Source organism: Lipotes vexillifer, unplaced genomic scaffold (assembly GCF_000442215.2).
Source record: "Lipotes vexillifer unplaced genomic scaffold, Lipotes_vexillifer_v1.1 scaffold117, whole genome shotgun sequence".
NCBI lineage: Eukaryota > Metazoa > Chordata > Mammalia > Artiodactyla > Lipotidae > Lipotes > Lipotes vexillifer.
In genome coordinates, this window is record NW_006785593.1 from 1,368,858 (window position 1) to 1,387,934 (window position 19,077).

Consider the following 19,077-nt stretch of genomic DNA (forward strand, 5'->3'; position numbering starts at 1 on the left):
TTGAACATCAATTATATGCCACATACACGCAAAGCAATTTACATACATTATTTCATTTTATCTTCCCAGTAACCTTATAAACTGGGTATTATTAATTTTATAAGTAACTAACATAAAGGGCATAAATAATATACTTGGGGTCATACAGAAAAAGATAAGACAAAGGTTTCCAATCCAGGTATGATACCTTCAAAATGGATGGTTTTTAAGCATTATGCTATAATGCCTTTTGAAAATTAATGAAATGATTCACTGCATACACAATCCAAATATTTATCTAGGTCAGGACTACAGTTCTGTGGTCTGATAGCAGGGGAATTTATCTGCCCTGATTTGGCAAAACAATTTAGACACATAAGATGTCTTCAATTATTTTTAGGAATAGAAATCACACTGTTTACATTATTTATCATTTTTATTTATAATTCTTTTGTGGCACAGCCATTTCAGTTTACCTTGAAAATGTCCCAGCTACTTTTTAAAATAAATCATGTCTACCATACTCATGCTAATTCTCCAGGGATCTTCATTCTGATGTTTTTAAATTCATATTTGCCTTTATGTATTTAACAACAACTTCCAGACAGTGCCTACATCTAATTAACAAAGATTCTTTTCATCTATTTTTACCCCAAACTCAATTAGCAATTCCAAGAGTGAGACTTACAGAATTCTCACTACACCAACACATAATTTGCTTCTACACAGATAACTTATTCTAATTTAGCTGAATTCCAGGCTTAGATTACACTGAGGTTGCAACATGAAAAAAACAAAGACAAAGCAACTAGTAGAACAGAAAGGATTTACAATTTACACTTAAGCAACTCAACTCTCCAGACACAATAGTTTGGATTTGTGTTGTTATATATTAATTGGAAAACCAAAAAGATTGAGACACTTATTCAAACAGAACTAAGGATACTAAGGCAATAGCAATTTCACTTTCCAGCTCTGGCTTTTGGACGTAAGATTTATAAGCATCACTGAAGCATATTAAAACCAGTGAAAAGCAACTTCATGTATTCCAATGCAGTTTGATCAGCTCATGTGTAACATTAACTTTCATTGTTTTTCAGTGAGAATGGATAGACTGAATACTTGTGAAATGTAACTGATCCAATGAACAATCAAATTGTCTTGAGATGGGAATCAGAGGTTTGTATTGTGAGGATTCACCTCTTGTCAAGTTTAAAAAATAGTTTATTATAGTTATTTAATTAATGATTTAAAGAATGAATCCATTTATCCTAATGAATGACCAGATCGCTTGGAGGTGGGAAGTATAGTTTAATTTGGTGGTTGCTTAGAATTTTTACCACTATACTATTCAGTCAATAAATAATTATTGAATTAATTAGAACATACTGCATACTTTTATTTTTAACCTCCTCCACTCTGGCTGACCAGCCTTTCCAATTCCCATTAGATGAACTGACTGGATATTAAAATTTAAAAGCACATCACCAGTAAGTTTCTGGTGACGCTTTGATGAAAAAGTTAGTACACAAAACAGTACATGCAATTTGGCTATTTCCAAATTTTACATCTGCTTATATCTAAAAACATAAAGATACCTTGTATGACTACAGAATCTAAGCTTATTTAGTTTTTAATGATGAAAAAATTCTTTTAAGATGATATTAAAGATTTTTAAGACCATTCTTAAAACAGTAACTGTCATGCAAAACTGTTATTTTTAGTTTTAAGTTTAAGACAATGGTTGAAAGAACAATAACATTTCAAATGTTTCCTTAGATAGATTTGTTTTTACAGTGAATGATTAAGATTTCTATTTCCAACGTTAACTATAACATTCAACAATAGTAATTTCAACAATAGTTGTATTTTAGTATAGTTATTGATATGTAATTCTGACCTAAATTACAACTCTCTACCAAACTATCTCTATCCTTTTCATCTAATTGGTATTTCAGTCATTACATTTTTCTGATACTTGGTTACTCTTTATTTTTATTTATTTCCACTATTCAAATAATTCTTTAATATTTAAAACGATAATAAAATCAAATGCTGGCATTATCATTAGAAGCATATAAATGCATTAGAAGCATATAAACAAAACAACTTAAATTGGACAGTATTAGTGGATTTTGTTAAGGCACAGTACTGCTATTGTAGTAGAGTAGCAGCTAAGAATGGCATTAGATGAAAGAATAGTAATAAAAATGGCCAAGGAAGCTGTTAGTGTGGTAAAGTAGAGGAATTAATCCAGAGAACAAAAGCAAAAGAGAAGTCTTAAAGAGTTTTCCCGAAGTGTCAATAATAGAAAAACACATACTGAACAAATTTTATTTTTCACTGCAAGAAAGCAAGCCTCAGTTGAAAATATAAATAAGCAAATAAATAAATGAGGAGGGGTGGAAAATATTCATTGATGTAAACAAATGACACTGAGAAGTGCAACACCACATGTAAACAACTGCAATAATTCAGTGTTGAGTGCTGAGAATGGTGGCAGCAATTTAGTTGAAAGTTTTGAATGTCATGGAAAAAGTATATTGCAATCTTCATCACCCTGGAAGATGCCATTGCTAATAACTTCCCTCCCTAAAGAAGACAGCAGAATCCTACTTAAAAAATAGTTTAATTAAAAAAGGAGGCCATTAGATTGAGGTGGCTCTAATGCCAAAGCGACCTACAGAAGCAAACCAAAATCTAAGCCTGTGATGCCTCAAGATTACACGACCAAACGCTTAGGACAACCGATCACAAACAGCCAGTTAGGATTTAAGCTACAGCCAATCAATTTCTCTTCTTTACTCCTGCACTATTTCTGAGGGTTTCCCCTGGCTCCTATGGTGGAGCACTCCTGACCACTTCTGGTTTGGCATTGCTCGATTTGATTTTTTTTTCTTCAAACAAACTCTTACAAATTTTCAATATGCCTCAGTTTATCTTTTAACACTTGTCTCAGAATGAAAAAAGCAAATAGGACTTACTATAGGTATTGATTATGATAAAGCACTTCTTGACATAGAACAAAGGCTTACTTCTTCGTTTTCCCCACAGTCACTCCCACTAGGTCCCTCACTCTCTAAAGTCAGAAGTATCAAAATATACTAATTTGGTTTGGGCTTCAGCTAAAGGCAGAGGGACAACTGACTACATATATCCCTTCTCCTCCAAATAAACAAAAAAGAAAAGCAAAATGAGGAGATCGAGTTATGCTGAGAAGAGGGTCACAGCAAACTGAATAGTCCATTGAGAACTTACGTTTATAGAGTAGCAGGTACGCTCTGTGACTAAGAGTCTGTCTTCAAAAGTCTCAATATTTACTCTTTTATGAATTATGCTGCCATGAATAAAAGTTTCTTCTTTAGTTATTTCATGTATACAAGGTAGTATTAAATTCATCAAGCAAATACTGATTATTAAATTAATAAAGGTAGGTCTAGATAATATTAATCACATCTCTGTCATCTGTTTATTCAACTGTAGTCCATCTGCTGTCAGGAAATTTGGGATGTTTTAGAATGAACATTCTGTTTTAGTAATCCAAAGGTGTTATATTTCCATCAACATATATTTGAATCCTTTAAAACATCACATTAAAATTCATCTCTGTGATCTGAGTACTAACCAGGCTTGGACCCTGCTTAGCTGCAGAGATCAGAAAAGATATCTGGTACATTCTGGGGGTTGGGGGCAGGGGAGAATGGGGAGTTGCTGCTCAATGAATATAAAGTTTCAGTTATGCAAGATGAATCAGTTCTAGAGATCTGCTGTACAACATAGTGCCTATAGTTAACAATATGGTATTGTGCATTTTAACATATGTTAGGAGGTGTTGAAATCACTTTCTAGGTCTGAGATGGACCCACATCAGCAAACCAGACCTTAGGTAACTTAGGTAACTCTGTTCTTGTAAATGCTCTTCATGACCAGAAAAGCAGCATATCCAGTCAGTCAACTCCAAACACCAAGCCAACTCTGGGCCTTCCCACCAGTAACAAGGTGAACAGTGTGGACGGAGCCAATCAGATATTTTCTATTTTTCTCTTCCTTGTTCTTTATTCTCTATCTTATAAAAGCTTCTTGCCTTCCATCTCATTTTGCAGTTTTCTGAAAAGAGACTGTCCACTTCACAACGTGTTAAATAAAGCTGGTTTGTATCACCTAAATTGTTTTCTTTCAATAATTTTTTTTTTTTTTGCGGTACACGAGCCTCTCACTGTTGTGGCCTCTCCCGTTGTGGAGCACAGGCTCCGGATACGCAGGCTCAGCGGCCATGGCTCATGGGCCCAGCCGCTCCGCAGCATGTGGGATCTTCCCAGACCGGGGCACGTACCCGTGTCCCCTGCGTCGGCAGGCGGACTCTCAACTACTGCGCCACCAGGGAAGCCCTCAATAATTTTTTAATGGAGGATAGATCTAATCTAAGTGTTCTTATGACAAAAACAAAAACAATAGCAAAACAAGAACACAAGGACCTTTTTTGGAGGTGATATATATGTTTATTACTTTGACTGTGGTGATGGCATCATGAATGTATGCATATGTCCAAACTCATCAAAATGTATACTTGTACAAAATATACATTTTTTGTATATTAATTATACCTCAATAATGCTTAAAAAATCAAAATGGCCAACAAGCCTATGAAAAAAATAAAATAAATCTCTTTGGAGATGGGCTATACTATTCTTTCAGCACCATGAAATTTGACCTCCTCAGCCAGGCGGGGCTAATACTGTAAGTACATAGTTGAGGTTTGTTGTTGTTGTTGTTTTCCTCCAATCAGGGCAGAAGTGACAAAATTATAGGCTGTGTCCTGGAATAATTCCTTTTATCTCTGTTATGCTAAGGAAAAGAGTCTTAAGGGAAAGAAAAGCATTTCAAAGTGCTTGAAAGTACTTAAGAAAATGTAGAAGGCAGAAACAATATCCATTAGTCATCCTTGCTTATAAAAAAGCAAGCCAGGGCAATAAAAAGGCTTTATCCATTTAGTTCCTTCCTTAGAAATCACAAAAGCAGCATACTAAACCCATTATTCTGAACAATTCTTTTTAAAGTAATCCATTTGCTTGGGTTCTAAAGGTAGTAATCTTGCGTTATATTCGTTTGCACGCATTTCAATTTTATTTTTATGTGATTTTTAAATGTGTACATATTATAAAATGCCAGAATGGGAAAGGTCCACAACTTATGTGGTCTTTATACCTTATTTTTATGGGTGAAGAAAATGAAGTTTACAGAGAATGAATGGTAAGCCTCTTCCCATCCCCAGTAAACTGTCACCTGGTCAGTCCCACTGTGGACACACACTCCACCTCTCCAGATCTCAGTTCAATCATCTTATTAAAAAGGAGTAGAACAGTATCATGGTTAAAAAGATCAACGTCAACATCAATAATATTTACTGAAAGATACTTCGTGCCAAGCAGTTTTAAGCACTCTACATGTGTCACCTACAAATTGACACTTGCCATCGACACTTGCCATCTACCTCTACGAGGATTCAATTCTGAACCACTGCAGCTGCTGACCTTCAACACCCCATGAAAGGAGTTCAGGGTGGAGATCAAGAATGAGGCACTCCGTGCTCTGGGAAAAACTGGCAGAACAGGTCTTCAGATCATTAGATATTTTCAGGAGAAGATGTTAGGAGCCCAATTCTTGTACCTCCTCATATTTAGAAAAGCACTAAAATCCTTCATGGTAATATCTACTCCTCATGACTAGCAGTAACCTTCATGCAACTAAAAGAAAACTTCTGTAAAAAATATGTACTTGATTGCAGGTACTCCCCCTTCACCAAAATCACATATATATTGACCTTCCCGCCTACCTCTTCGGAGCAGTTTCTTAGAGCTATCTGAAATGCTATCTCCTGGGGTACAGTCCTCATTTTGCCTCAACTAAAACCTAACTCACAACTCTCACCTTGTGCATTTTTTTCAGTCGACAGTGTATTAACTCATTTAACCCTTACAACAACCTGATGAGGTAAATTCTATTAGAGTTGAGGTAATTGACGCAAAGAGGTTATAAGGAAATCGCCTGTAGTCACAGAGCTAGCAAAGAGCAGAACCATTTACGGGGAAAGTAAATACCCAGGTGTGGTGGTTACAGCTCCTGTTTGGAGTATGCTTACTCCTTTCATTTCTTGTCATCAGCCAGGGCAGAAATATATTGACAGTACCCAACTGAATAGTCTAGATAGAATGATGGTTTTGTACTTGCCACTTTCTCTCCACTTGCCCACACTAACTTCTAACTGCTTCTTACTATCCACTTCTCATAGAACATTTCATATTTTTGTCTCCTTCTTTCTATTGTGATACATATCTCACTGTGTTGTAATCTGCAGTTTATGGATTCTATGTCCTATATTTATGTTATATTTAGATCAAGATTCTTATTAGCAGTTTAACATCATCATGATGCTTCCTTAAAATGCAGATTTCATTAAAATGGAATCTGCATTTTAATATTCTTCCAGGTGACCATTATATATCCTTCAGTTTGAGGACCAATGCATGTGAAGTCTTCAAGTACAGAGAATTTTTTCTTGCTATTGCTGTATCGCAGGTAGAGGCAGCAGCCCCGTTGAAGGCTGCTGAAGGCTGTGACAGAGTAAGCCTCTAGGACATGACCTAAGTGATCATGTAGTGCAGGGGTGGTCAACTACATCCTCCAGGCTGCCTATTTTTGTCAGGCCCACAAGATAGAAAAGGTTTTCACATTTTGAATGGTTGAAAAAAATCAAAAGAGGATAATACTTTGTGATACATAAAAGTTAAAAGAAATTCAATTTCCATTGTTCATAAATAGGTTTTTACTGGAACAGGGCCAAGCTCGTTTATTTACATAATTGTGTCATTGCTTTTCCTCTATAAAGGTAGAGTAGTTGTGGTAAAGAGCTTCTAGCCCACAGAGCCTAAAGTATTTACTAGTTGGCCCTTTAAAGAAGTCTGCTGATCCCTGGTATAGTGGCCCACGTCCATCTTTTTCTTTATAAACTGCTCAAATGGACTCAGTGAAATTCAGAATTATAGCTCTACTTCCTGATTTTTAGACTTATTCTCTCTATTCATTTGCATACATTATTTCCAATTTCACTTAAATAATTAGAAACAGAATAAGTTATCCCTGAAATGCAATTACCTGATGATGTGGATATGTTTTTTTCACATGCTCTTTGTTAAACTCATGTCTAAATAAGAATGTTTTAGATGGCATTGGTTAATATTACAAAAGTAAGAACTGAGAGAACACAGAAAAAAACCTAAAAAATAAGTGTGGATTATATTTGCAGTGCTTTCTATCCATAGCTCTGTGTAACTTGTTTTATAGAATTTTTCTCTACCTAAAATTAACTTTAAATCAAAAATTTCTAACATAAGCTCTTTGAGGGCAGGGAGTTACTTCTTACTTGGTTACTGGTATGTCCTCAAGACCCAAAAAGTACTTGGTACATGTCCAGTAGATTTTACAGAGTACTGATTAAGATCATGAACTATGAAGTAGAATTCTGGTTCTACCACTTTCTGACAGTATGAACTTAAGTTATTTACCTTCTCTGTGCCTTTTTCCTTTTCCATAAAATGATACTATTTGTAAAAGTCACATAGCTTGTAAATGGCAGACTGAGTCGAACCTATGTTTGTCTGCTTCAAAGCCCATGATTTTTCTCTACTATAGTTCTCAACTGTAGGCTCAAATCAGCATCAAACTATATAATTTTTTTAAGTGCAGATGGCCAGGACTCATGCTAACAATGAATCAGAATTTCTGGAGACATTTGTATTTTTCAGATGCTGTACAGGTGAGGCAGCTGTACAGCCAGGATGGGGAACTAGTACACTAGGGTGGACAACCTTTCTATTTCTCCTCTTTACGGGAGGCTTCTGTGTATCGGAAAGAATACTTTTTCTTAAAGGACATCAGTAGATTTCTCTTTTTCTAATATTGAAATATTAACTTATTTTCCTTCCCTGTCCTTTTGTTCTTGATACAACAGAAATATCGGTGAGAGTGCAAATCCATCCAATTCCTTGGATAGAAAATAGCTATACCTCTGCGAATCAGTGGGAAATAATACCTTGTGAAGAGTTTTTAAAAGTAGGGATCTGAAGAAATGAATAGACTCAACAAAAGAGCAGTTGCTCAATTATTTACTAGCTGTGTATTTCAGGTGAGTTACTTCAAGCTTTAGAACCATGTTTTCCGCAACTTTAAAATAGTGACAGTACATTCTGCCTATAAGGTGATGAGACTTAGCAGGACCTCTGTTAATAACAGCAAATATCTCATAATGCGGGGATCCATAAACCTGAAGGTGAAGAGAGGTAAATAACTGAAACTTCCTGGAAGCCTGTGAAAACACAGCACTTAAGTGCTTGACCCGGCCCAGTGCCCCAAAACAGTAGGTGCCCCCCAAATATTTCTGACACTATAACTGTATTGCAATTTTCTCTTAAGAAAACTATATTTTTCTTTCTCCCACTCCCTTCCACACGTCTCTCCCTCTCTCTCTTGCTCGCTCTCTCTCCCTTTCTCCCTTTCTCTCTTGTTAATTGATCTTTTAAAACTTCCTCAACACATATTCTGATTCCACCTATAGGTTTTGTTCCTCCTTATCTCACAATTACAGTGTTTTCTGAGTGGAAAATAACATATGGGTTTTATCAGCATGTTATTAAATAAGGAGATATTATTAACACTAAGTGTTCATTAAAAGTCTTCAGTTAGGATAGCCAGTTAAGATGATCTCTAGCTGTGTAGGAAAGAATTTGGCTTTGCCTGAACAGAGGTCAGGCCTTTGCCTTCAGCTTTTGGAGGTAATCTGTGTCATATCTGATATGAATGTTTTCGTTTAGGGTGAGGTCTAATTACGGTGGATCTTAGGGGCTGGTCACACTTAATAGTCTTAAATTGGGACTAGTAATGTCAGAAAGACCAACCATATGATTTAGGAGTCTTTGAGTCTCGATCTAGAGGCTGAGATCAACCACATGGACAATCAAACAATCAATTATGCTTATGTAATGAATAAAATAAAACTCAATAAAAACCCTGGACAGTCAGAGCTTGAGTGAACTTCCCAGGTTGGAGAATTATCTCACATCAATTCAAGGAAGGTAATGTATCCTGTGGACAATGGAAATTTAGCATTTGGAACCCTCCCAGACTCTGCCCTGTGTCTTTCTTTCCTTGGCTAATCTTGATCTGTATCATTGCCCTGTAATAAGCCATAACTGTAAATGTAATAGTTTTCAGTGAGTTCTGTCTTTCTAGTGAATTATCAAAACTAAGAATGGATCTGGGAGCCCTATGAACTTGCAGTTGGTGTCAGAAGTGAGGCCAGTCTTGCGAATGACTGTGCCCCAGAGCTTCGCAGTTTGGCTAAATGCTGGTAATGGTGTTATGGATTGAATGTTTATGTCCCCCTTGGCCAAATTCATATCTTAAATCATAACCCCCAATGTGATAGTTGTAGGAGGTGGGGTCTCTGGGAGATGACTAGGTCATGAGGGTGGAGTCCACATTTAACGGGTTTTAGTGCCCTTATAAAAGAGACCCCAGAGGTCTCTCTCATTCATTCTGCCATGTGAGGACACAGTAAGAAGGCACCATCGATGAACCAGGAAGCAAGTTCTTATCAGACACCAAATTTGCCAGTTCCTTGATCTTTGACTACCCAGCCTCCAGAACTGTGACAGATAAATGTTGGTTGTTTAAGTCACCCAGTCTATAATAGTTTGTTTTAGCAGCCCAAAAGACTAAGACAAATAAACAGTATATGGTAAATACAAGCTGATCAAATTTATGATGCTTTCTGCTATCAACTTCTTAAAAAGTAAAATCATGAGTAGTCAAGTTACTAATTACACACACACTCACATACGCAAAACAAGATTAAAGCAATTCGTGCATTCGTTTTGTCCATACATTTCCTTTTAGCATCCCCAAAGCTCACCTATTTGGAACTTCCAAATTTCTCAACATTTGAGATCCGTTGTTCTTCCCTGCCAAAATGAAATGGGAACAGAGCAGTGCTGCCGAAATCCTCTGATATTGTTTAGTAGAACTTGAGGTCTCACATTTTCTACACTGAAAGTATAGGGACTAATACAATGCTATCACGCTGTTTATTTCAGGACTTCAGGCAGCATCACCCCGAAGTGTACACCAAGGGAAAACATTTAGATGCAAAGTTTAAAATCCAGTAATTGAATTTATCCAAATAACTGCAAATAGCATCTAGATGTTTTAATGTATCTTTTCTGTAGAGTTAAATGTTTAATTTCAACCCAATATATGGCAGTTGAAATGCAGGTTAATTTAACTAATTGATTTAATGCGTGTCATTAATTAATCCCTATTTTATCTTTCTGTCAATATAGTGAAGCTATGATCCTTGAAGTAATCCACAGAAATACAACAAATATAAAGATGTCATGATGAATTTAAATAACTGGTAAAAGTTAAATTGTTGATTTGGAAACACAGTTTTCATATATAAAGAAAGTTTGCTATTAAGAGAAAGGCCAGGCAGCCTTGTGCCTACTGTTAAACACTCAAATTTGGAGACTGATATCCTGGACTTGGATTGCTACTGACTAGTGATAACATGCAAAACAATTCACCTAGTTCTTTGAAGCCTCAGTTTCAAAATGCTAGTAATAATTACAGTTCTCTCAGATGTTCATTGTGATGATTAACTGAAAAGTGTGTGTGTATGTGTGTGTGTGTGTGTGTGTGTGTGTGTGTGTGTGTGTGTGTGTGTGTTGGGGGATATGTACAGTGCTTAGCCAGGCACACAACAGTCTCCCTCAAGTTTGTAGATGCTATTATTTTTACAAGCTGCATAAAGGAGTGAATTGCAAAGTCATTTATAAAGTGCATGTGCTACAGAATCATCCTATGAACAATAAGGTTTTTGTTCCTTTAATAAAATGAGAAATTGTTCTGAGTATAAAATAAAGTACTGTTATTTTATCAGCATGTTCGAATTCTCAACAGAAGAGAGTTTTCATCTACTTAACTAATAACTACCTGATATTCACCTTTTGAATGTAATAATAGCAATACAACTTTAGTACTTCAAGTTTACAAAGTGTTTCCTTGTATATTATTTTATCTAAACATCATGACTTCTTTGAAAGATAGGCTAGTCCAAAATGTATTAATATTCCATTTCACAGATGAAAAAGGTGAGGTGCAGAGAGGTTAAATAAATTGCCAGGGGTTATAGAATCAGTAAGTGATAGATATAGGAGTCAACTCAAACTGAAATCTTTTGACTTGAATTTAATATTCTTTTTTATTTTTACTTTGTACCTTGTATCTCACTAAATTTCAGTACTCTACTTACATTTTTTAAAAGATAAGTAATCTCTCAAATATTTAGCTGTAAAATTAATAAGACTACTCTAATAAACACGTGTAAAATAATCATGATGCTTATGATCAAAGTATTAATATCAAGCATGATCCTGCTATTAATAGAAAGAGAAAAAAACAGTTAATGATCTCCATGTGCAAAGATAAAACAACCAAGTCTGCCATCACAAGAAAAACAAACCTTATACTTTCGTTACAGAAAAGATTCTAACCAAAACAGGAGAGTTTGAAAAGACTTATGAACAGACTTCAAAAGTCTCATAAACAACAGGAGACAATTTTAAACTATATTTTAAACAATTGCTTCATAGAGGTCTTGGAAATAGTAAAAACAGTGGAAGCAGCAAACAGCAATTTCTTTAGCTCTCTTTTCACTGTTGGGTTTTAACATACATTGTCATAAGATGCCTTGATTTCTTTCAATTTGGGAAAGATTCTTTGTACTGGAACAGTATGATTATCAACAGCAAAGAAGACATTTTTCTACTGATGATAATAATTTGGGTGATTTACAGTTTCTACACTTATTTTTATAATGCAGTATAGTAAAGAAACATCTAGAGGTATAATGAGGAACCTTAGGCCTTTGTAAATAACTATGGGTTTGACAATGTTGAAACTTCGAGTTTATCAATCAATATAAAGCAAAAAAGGACATCATTCAACTATGATTAAACTCTTCCATTAAACAAAATCAATTAAGAACTATACAATTTTCTAACCCAAAATGATACAACTCCAACAGGAAGAGTAGGTTCCCAATAAGTGGCTTTATTGGAGACTCATAACATTTTGTAGACTCCTAACTCGTAACTTTATTGGAGACTCATAACATTTGGCTTTATTGGAGACTGGTAAAGAATTTTTCATTGTCTTCAAGGGATGTAAGTTTGGAGCTGCAAGGATGCCCTTACCTTTTGCAAACACTGTTGTCATTAAAAAAAAATACTATTTTTTGTTAAATTGAGCCATGATGACTTGCTTCAATGTTAATAAAGCACAAAACCTATATTTGACTTTCTGTTAGAATGGTAATTCACAGTTGGCCATGGAATTTACTAATAATGAAAACAGTTTCATACAGTTACTAATGATGAAACTAAATTAATCAGCTGAATTAGGATGTGTGGTATACATAAACATGCAGGAAATTAGAAAGCTGTTGTAAGATTAATCATTTTTTAAAGGCAGTGAGAGACATAAAGTATTAAATCTTTTATCTCATAGAACAGGAAAGAAACAGAATTAAGAGAACCAAAAAAATGAGTAACTGGCAAAGGGTCTATCAAGATAAATAATTATCAATTTTAGGGTTCTGAAATAATTTAACAAGAATTTTTTCAGTGGTATCTTTTTCTACATCTGGAATTTTCCACTGACAGATATGGCAGTTTTAATTTGAAGAAAAAAATTACTTGGTCATTTCATTAATTCTGCAAATAAGTGATCCTATAAATTTAGGTGAGTATTGCTATCAGCTCCCCCAAGGCAAATTTTTCTAATAATTACTGCTCAACAACTTTTCCACTTTCCACATGTTTTTCTGGATCATCTTTATCAAATGTCTTTCTAACTATTTAAATATAGAGTTGCTCATGGATTTCAGAATCTTCCTGATTTTTACCCCTGTCAAGTTTAGGGAAACATTTTACCTCTGGACCAAAGTCATCTGAGACAACGTTAGTTTCATATTTTTATCTCTTCCTTTCAAATTATGATGAATAACAGAACTTCATAGATTAGATAAGGAAATACCATGGTAAATCCATGTTGCTTCAGTTCATAAGTTCTGTGGAAACTGGCTTTATTTAATTTGCCAGGGTAATGTAATGAGAACTTCCTCTGGGTCTACCATCCCACCCTAAAATGTCCTTGCTTAGTCTTATTGACTCTTTGCCATATTCTACATTATCGTATTCTCAGTCTCCTTAAATTCATTAAAGTAACTCTGTTTCCACTTCCCTTAGCAGATAACCCACTTCCTTGGCAAGACTCTCTGATAAAATTGCTACGTCTTCTTTCCTCTCCAAATCAAAATCTTCATTCATCTCTCTACTACACATTCTGTTCTCCTTCCTGCCATTTCTCAGAGGAAGGAGTTCCACTACTTGCCATTGATCTCCAAATCACGCTTATCCTCTTCCATGTTGTCCATCAATAATCCCTTCTCCTTTGTCTCTTCTTCCTTTGCATTGGCTGTAAGCATTTTCAACAGGCCGTCTTTCAATATTGCCTAATTATTTAGCTTTTAGCCTCCTCTCTCCTTCATTGCCGAACTTCTCAAATGAGTATTCCTCACTGTCTCCCATTTTTAGACTTCTAATTGACTCAAATTCTTTTCATCACAGCTATTCTCCTTCCACTATAGTTCACTAAAACTGTCTTTGCGAACATTTTCAGTGACCTAATTGTAAATCTAATCACCTCATAGTAGACATATTCCTACATGGCTTCATGAGACATTTAATACTGTTGACCACATCCAATCCCTACACTTAAAACTCTCTCTCTCTCCCTCTTTCTATCATTTCTTTGCTTCAAGGACTCTTGACTCACTTGAGTCTCACATAACATCTCTCGTTGCTCTTTCCAAGGACTCTTGACTCACTTGAGTCTCACATAACATCTATCGTTGCTCTTTCCCTGCCTTTTATTTGCTTTTGGGGGTAGGTTCCACCTTTGCCTGTATCTATTTACCTTTTCCATATTTCCACTCATTTCCATGGATTCAACAGAGTACTGGTTCTTAACTCAACTCAAAAGACTGTTGTGATGATTAAATGCATAATGTATTTAAAACAATGGCTGTATTCCGTGGTCCTATAAACCCCCAAAATGTGAATCTGCTGCCTCTAGCTCCCCTCACCATCTTGATCCAATATTCTTCTGAATATGAATGACACCTGGTTTGCCCATAAAGTTCTTTAATTTTTCCTTAGGAAATTAGACTTCAGGAATAAGGCTGGTTGTAGATGAGGTAACATGAAATGCTAATTTCCTTAAGAAAATTCAAATTGAAAGTTGGTAAATTCAGTGGTTGGAATAAAAAAAACAAAGAATGAAAGCAACATAAAAATATAGTTCAGTCTACAATTAAATGTGCCAGTTCTTTTTTATATAATATAATCATGCAGAAAAGCTTTTAAAATACGTACAGCTGTGTATTCACTGAAAATTAGTCTGTCAATTGAATATTTACTGTAGCTTCTGAATAATTCATTTTGTCTGGTTTAATTAAATAATTAAAAAAGCATATGGGCTTCTGCTAAAGGAGAACACATTGTTAGAAGGTAATCTATTTATTCCTCTTTATTTCCTTTTACTGTACATTTTTTGTAGTTTTCTAATTTTAAGCAGTAACAAAAATATTCTGTGAGAAATAAAGACTTGATTGTATTTTCTCTGTCTAAATAATCTGGACTCACTTTTTTAGGACAATGGCCTGGAAAATGTATTCAGTGTTAACAATACAATCTGCCCTTGCAAGGCTATTCAAAGAGGCATAAAATGACAGCAAATTTTCATTACGTATATATATTTACAATATTGTTTTGATTCTTTCATTTATATCTATATTTCCCACTACTAAAAGAACATAAGAAATGCCAGACTGTTCAAGTTCAAGTTCTCTGTTCAAGTTCTGTATTTTGCAACACTAGCCCTTTCTTTCAAGAAACAGTAGTGATTTTTACAAATCTGAACTATAAACACAGTACCTTGATTAGGATATATATTTTTTCATCTTTAAATTTTATACACTGGTCTGCAAACTTAAAAATCTGGTTATATTTCTTCCCTTTTAAAAACCCTTTGCTGGGCTTCCCTGGTGGCGCAGTGCTTGAGAGTCCGCCTGCCGATGCAGGAGACGCGGGTTCGTGCCCCGTTTCGGGAGGATCCCACATGCCGCGGAGCGGCTGGGCCCGTGAGCCATGGCCGCTGGGCCTGCGCGTCCGGAGCCTGTGCTCCGCAAATGGGAGAGGCCACGACAGTGAGAGGCCCGCATAACGCAAGAAAAAAGAAAGATATCTGTGTGTATAAAGACCTTTGCTGACCATCATTGTGTACAGGACGAAGCCCAGGCTCTAGTCATCCCTAACTCAGATTTGCCTTTCTCTGCAGCCTCGTCCCCATCTCTACTACTGCCTGCTTCCCTTTTCTTCCTCCACCTCCAGCTGACAAGCTCTTTGTAGTCACCCTTCAAATTCTAGGTAAATTTTTTGCTCTAGGAAGATTTAAAAAATTTTTTTCTAGCTTTATTGAGATATAATTGACAAATAACATGTGTAAGTTTAAGGTATACAATGTGAATATTTGATATATGTATATATTATGAAATGATTACCACTATAAGGTTAACTAACAAACCTATTACCTCACATAGTTACCATTAGTTTTTTAAAATTAAATTTAATTTTTTTATACAGCAGGTTCTTATTAGTTATCTATTTTATACATATTAGTGTATATATGTCAATCCCAATCTCCCAATTCATCCCCATCCCCATGGTTACTATTTGTGTGTGTGTGTGGTGAGAACATTTATGACCTACTGTCTTAGTAAGTTTCAAGTATACTATACAGTGTTGTTAACTATAGTGCCCATATTGTACATTAGATCCCCTAATTTTATTCATTTTATAACAGAAAAACTTTCTTTGACAAACATCTCCCCATTTCCCCCACACTCCAGCCTCTGGCAACCAATCTACTCTGTTTCTTTGTGTTTGACATTTTTAGAATCTGTATATAAATAAGATCATACAGTATTTGTCTTTCTTTGTCTAACTTATTTCACTTAGTCTAATGGCCTCAAAGTTCATCCTCATCCATGTTGTTGCAAATTGCAGGAATTTTCTAGGAAGATTTTTGTAACACCATCTGCTTTTCCTCATTCATGCCCATACAATTAATTACTCTCCTTTGTAATACTACTAAAGCTTGTACTTTCATTTTCACTTTAGGCTTATTGTATTGCAATTACTTTTTATTGTGATAAAAGGTATATAATATAAAATTTACCATTTTAACCATTTTAAGTGTACAGCTAAGTGGCAGTAAGTACCTTCACATTGTTATGCAACCATCACTGCCATTCAACTTCAGAAATTTTCACATCTTCCCAAACTGAAATTCTGTATCCTTTAAATAATAACTCCTTATTATAGTTACTTTTTACCATGTTTATCTTCCATAACAGACTTGAGAGAATTGTTGCTTTATTAATATCTTAGTATATCAATATATTTATACCCAGTACTTAATGCAATGACTGGCAAACAGAAAATGCTCAATAAATGTCTGTTTAATTGATGTGTCGTTATCAAAATCACATATCAGATGACTATGTCAGCTAGCCATATCAGATTGTCAACTTTCCAGCTCTACTCCACCCAACCCCACAGTTCACAAAAAGAAAAAAAAAAGAACATACTTTCAGTGGATTTCACTTTACCAAAACCAAAACCAAAACACAAAACACTACAAAACAAAAACAAAACTACACCTTCAGAGCTTTCTCATTTCATAAAGTATAAGTTCCAAATTCTGAGCATGGCATTGAGGGTTCTCTAGGATCTGCATCCTATCAACTCTCTACACTCCTATATCTTTTCATACCCTAATTCTTGCCAATACAATATAATCCATTATCCCTAAAACAGGCAATTTTAGGTTTCCTTAATCATACTGTTTGCTCAGCTTGAAATGTTTCTCCACAGTTTTGAAGCCAAATCATTGTTTTCCTTCAAGGGTGAAGCCTTCTTTGATACTTTGGTTTAGAATGAATACCCTTCTCTCTGCTCTTTTGCACTTTGTTTGGGTCTCTATTTTATATTAATTTAGTTCTGTACTAAATTACATCTTACTTATATGTTTATATGTTTGTCTCCATCACTGGAGTGCAAATTATATAAACATTTACATAATGCTTTATTAATTATTTTATTTTTTTCTATTTCTTCCTTTCAGGGACTCACAGAATTTTCTGCACATAGTAGTTGTTCGATAATTATATCTTGAAATAACAAACAACTTATTTTAATAATATGATCAGTGTATTGCTGTTTATTGAGCATGCCTCAGGTTGTTCAAACTATCTATTAAGGGGATAGCCAAGGAATAATGTGAAAACACCAGGTAGAATGAACTCTATACAATGCAATCTGACAAATATATATTGATCACAAGGTTTATATCACTGTACTGAGTGAAATAAGCACAAATGAGCAAGACATAGCCCTCTTTCTCAGGGAACTAGGCTTAGACAGGTATATAATTAACTCTAATACTTGTTGAACAGTCATAATAAATGCTGAAGCAATGAGATTAAGCAATTTAAACTAAGAAGCAATGACTGTTGGCAAGAAATCATAAAAGATTTCATTAAAAAGGTGATGTCTGAACTTGAGTTTAAATGGGAAAGTATGATTTCAGTGGGTGAATTGGGGTTGTGGAGACATTCCAAGAGAGACATTAGCATAAGTAAGATTTAGAGTCAGGAAGAATGTTGGCTGCTTTCAAAAACAGTGAATACTATAACTTAACAAGAACTTAGAATGACTCAGAGTAGTAGGGGTAATAGGAATTAAGGGTGATTTTTAGGTTAGGACCACTGAAGAGGTGCTCAATAGTATATTACAGGTCTAGTAGTAGATACCATTATATTTTAACATATATAAATATGTAAAATTATATTATTATGTTAGTAGTATATTAATATGGCATATGTTACATTATATTACATGTCTGAAAATATTATGAAAGACAATCAATATGATTGGAGCTTTGCTTAGCTGTTTTAATCCTGAAGAATTATATAGCAGAAAACATACTGTAATATCCCAGTTGAGAATAATGAAGATCTGAACTACAGTAGTTTTCATGTATGTAGAAAAAGCTGAGAGTAAATGGATGTAGGGTAGACTGTGGACATAGTTAAATGTATGGATTGGAATCACCTGAATACATAGAGCTAAGATAAATTCAAAGATAACCACATTTTCAAGTAGGAGAGAACAGTGGTACATTAAGAGAAATAACCTCTCTGGGCTCACCTGTAAAACAATAGTAGTACCTAACTTCCAGTATAATTTTGCTGATATATGTGCACTTAGACTAGAGCCTAGAGATTTAAAGCACTCAGTAAATATTAGCTATCATTATTATTAATTTACCAATAGAATAATCTAATATGGAAAATGGCATCTGACTCTAAAATATCTTTATTAGTTCATTTCTTTATAAGCATAATGAAAATTTATTAAAAAAATCAAACACTACAGAAATATATAGTACATATTTGGAAACACCAAAGACAACTAATAATAACAGTTTGGTATTTATATCCAAAATTTATTTTTCCTAGTCTTATAATAATGTGTTATTATTACTTGTAATTGTGCAAAATTGGGAGCATTCTCTGCAACTTCTTCCTTTTTGTATAGTAGAACATTTTGGATCTTTTCAGAACAGAACATATAGTTATCTCATATTCTTTTAAGAAGACATTATTTCACTGCATTAATGTACCACAGAGAACCTAAGGGGACACAGGAAAAATTAAGTGGAGATCCAGGCGCATTAGCACATATGGTGCCTTTGTGTAAACTAGAAAAATTGGTCCCTATAACTGGTTACAGTTCTTCATTATCAAACCCTAAGCTGGTTTTTAATCCTTGATTAACCCCTGCTGAACACGTGTGTCAG

At 34.8% G+C, this 19,077-nt stretch overlaps 1 protein-coding gene across 7 annotated transcripts in view; it reads right to left on the reverse strand.

The window, feature by feature from the left end:
• The window catches only part of PPFIA2 (PPFI scaffold protein A2), a 474,850-nt gene that overhangs the window by 155,645 nt on the left and 300,128 nt on the right, over positions 1-19,077 (reverse strand). The window lies entirely within an intron of this gene.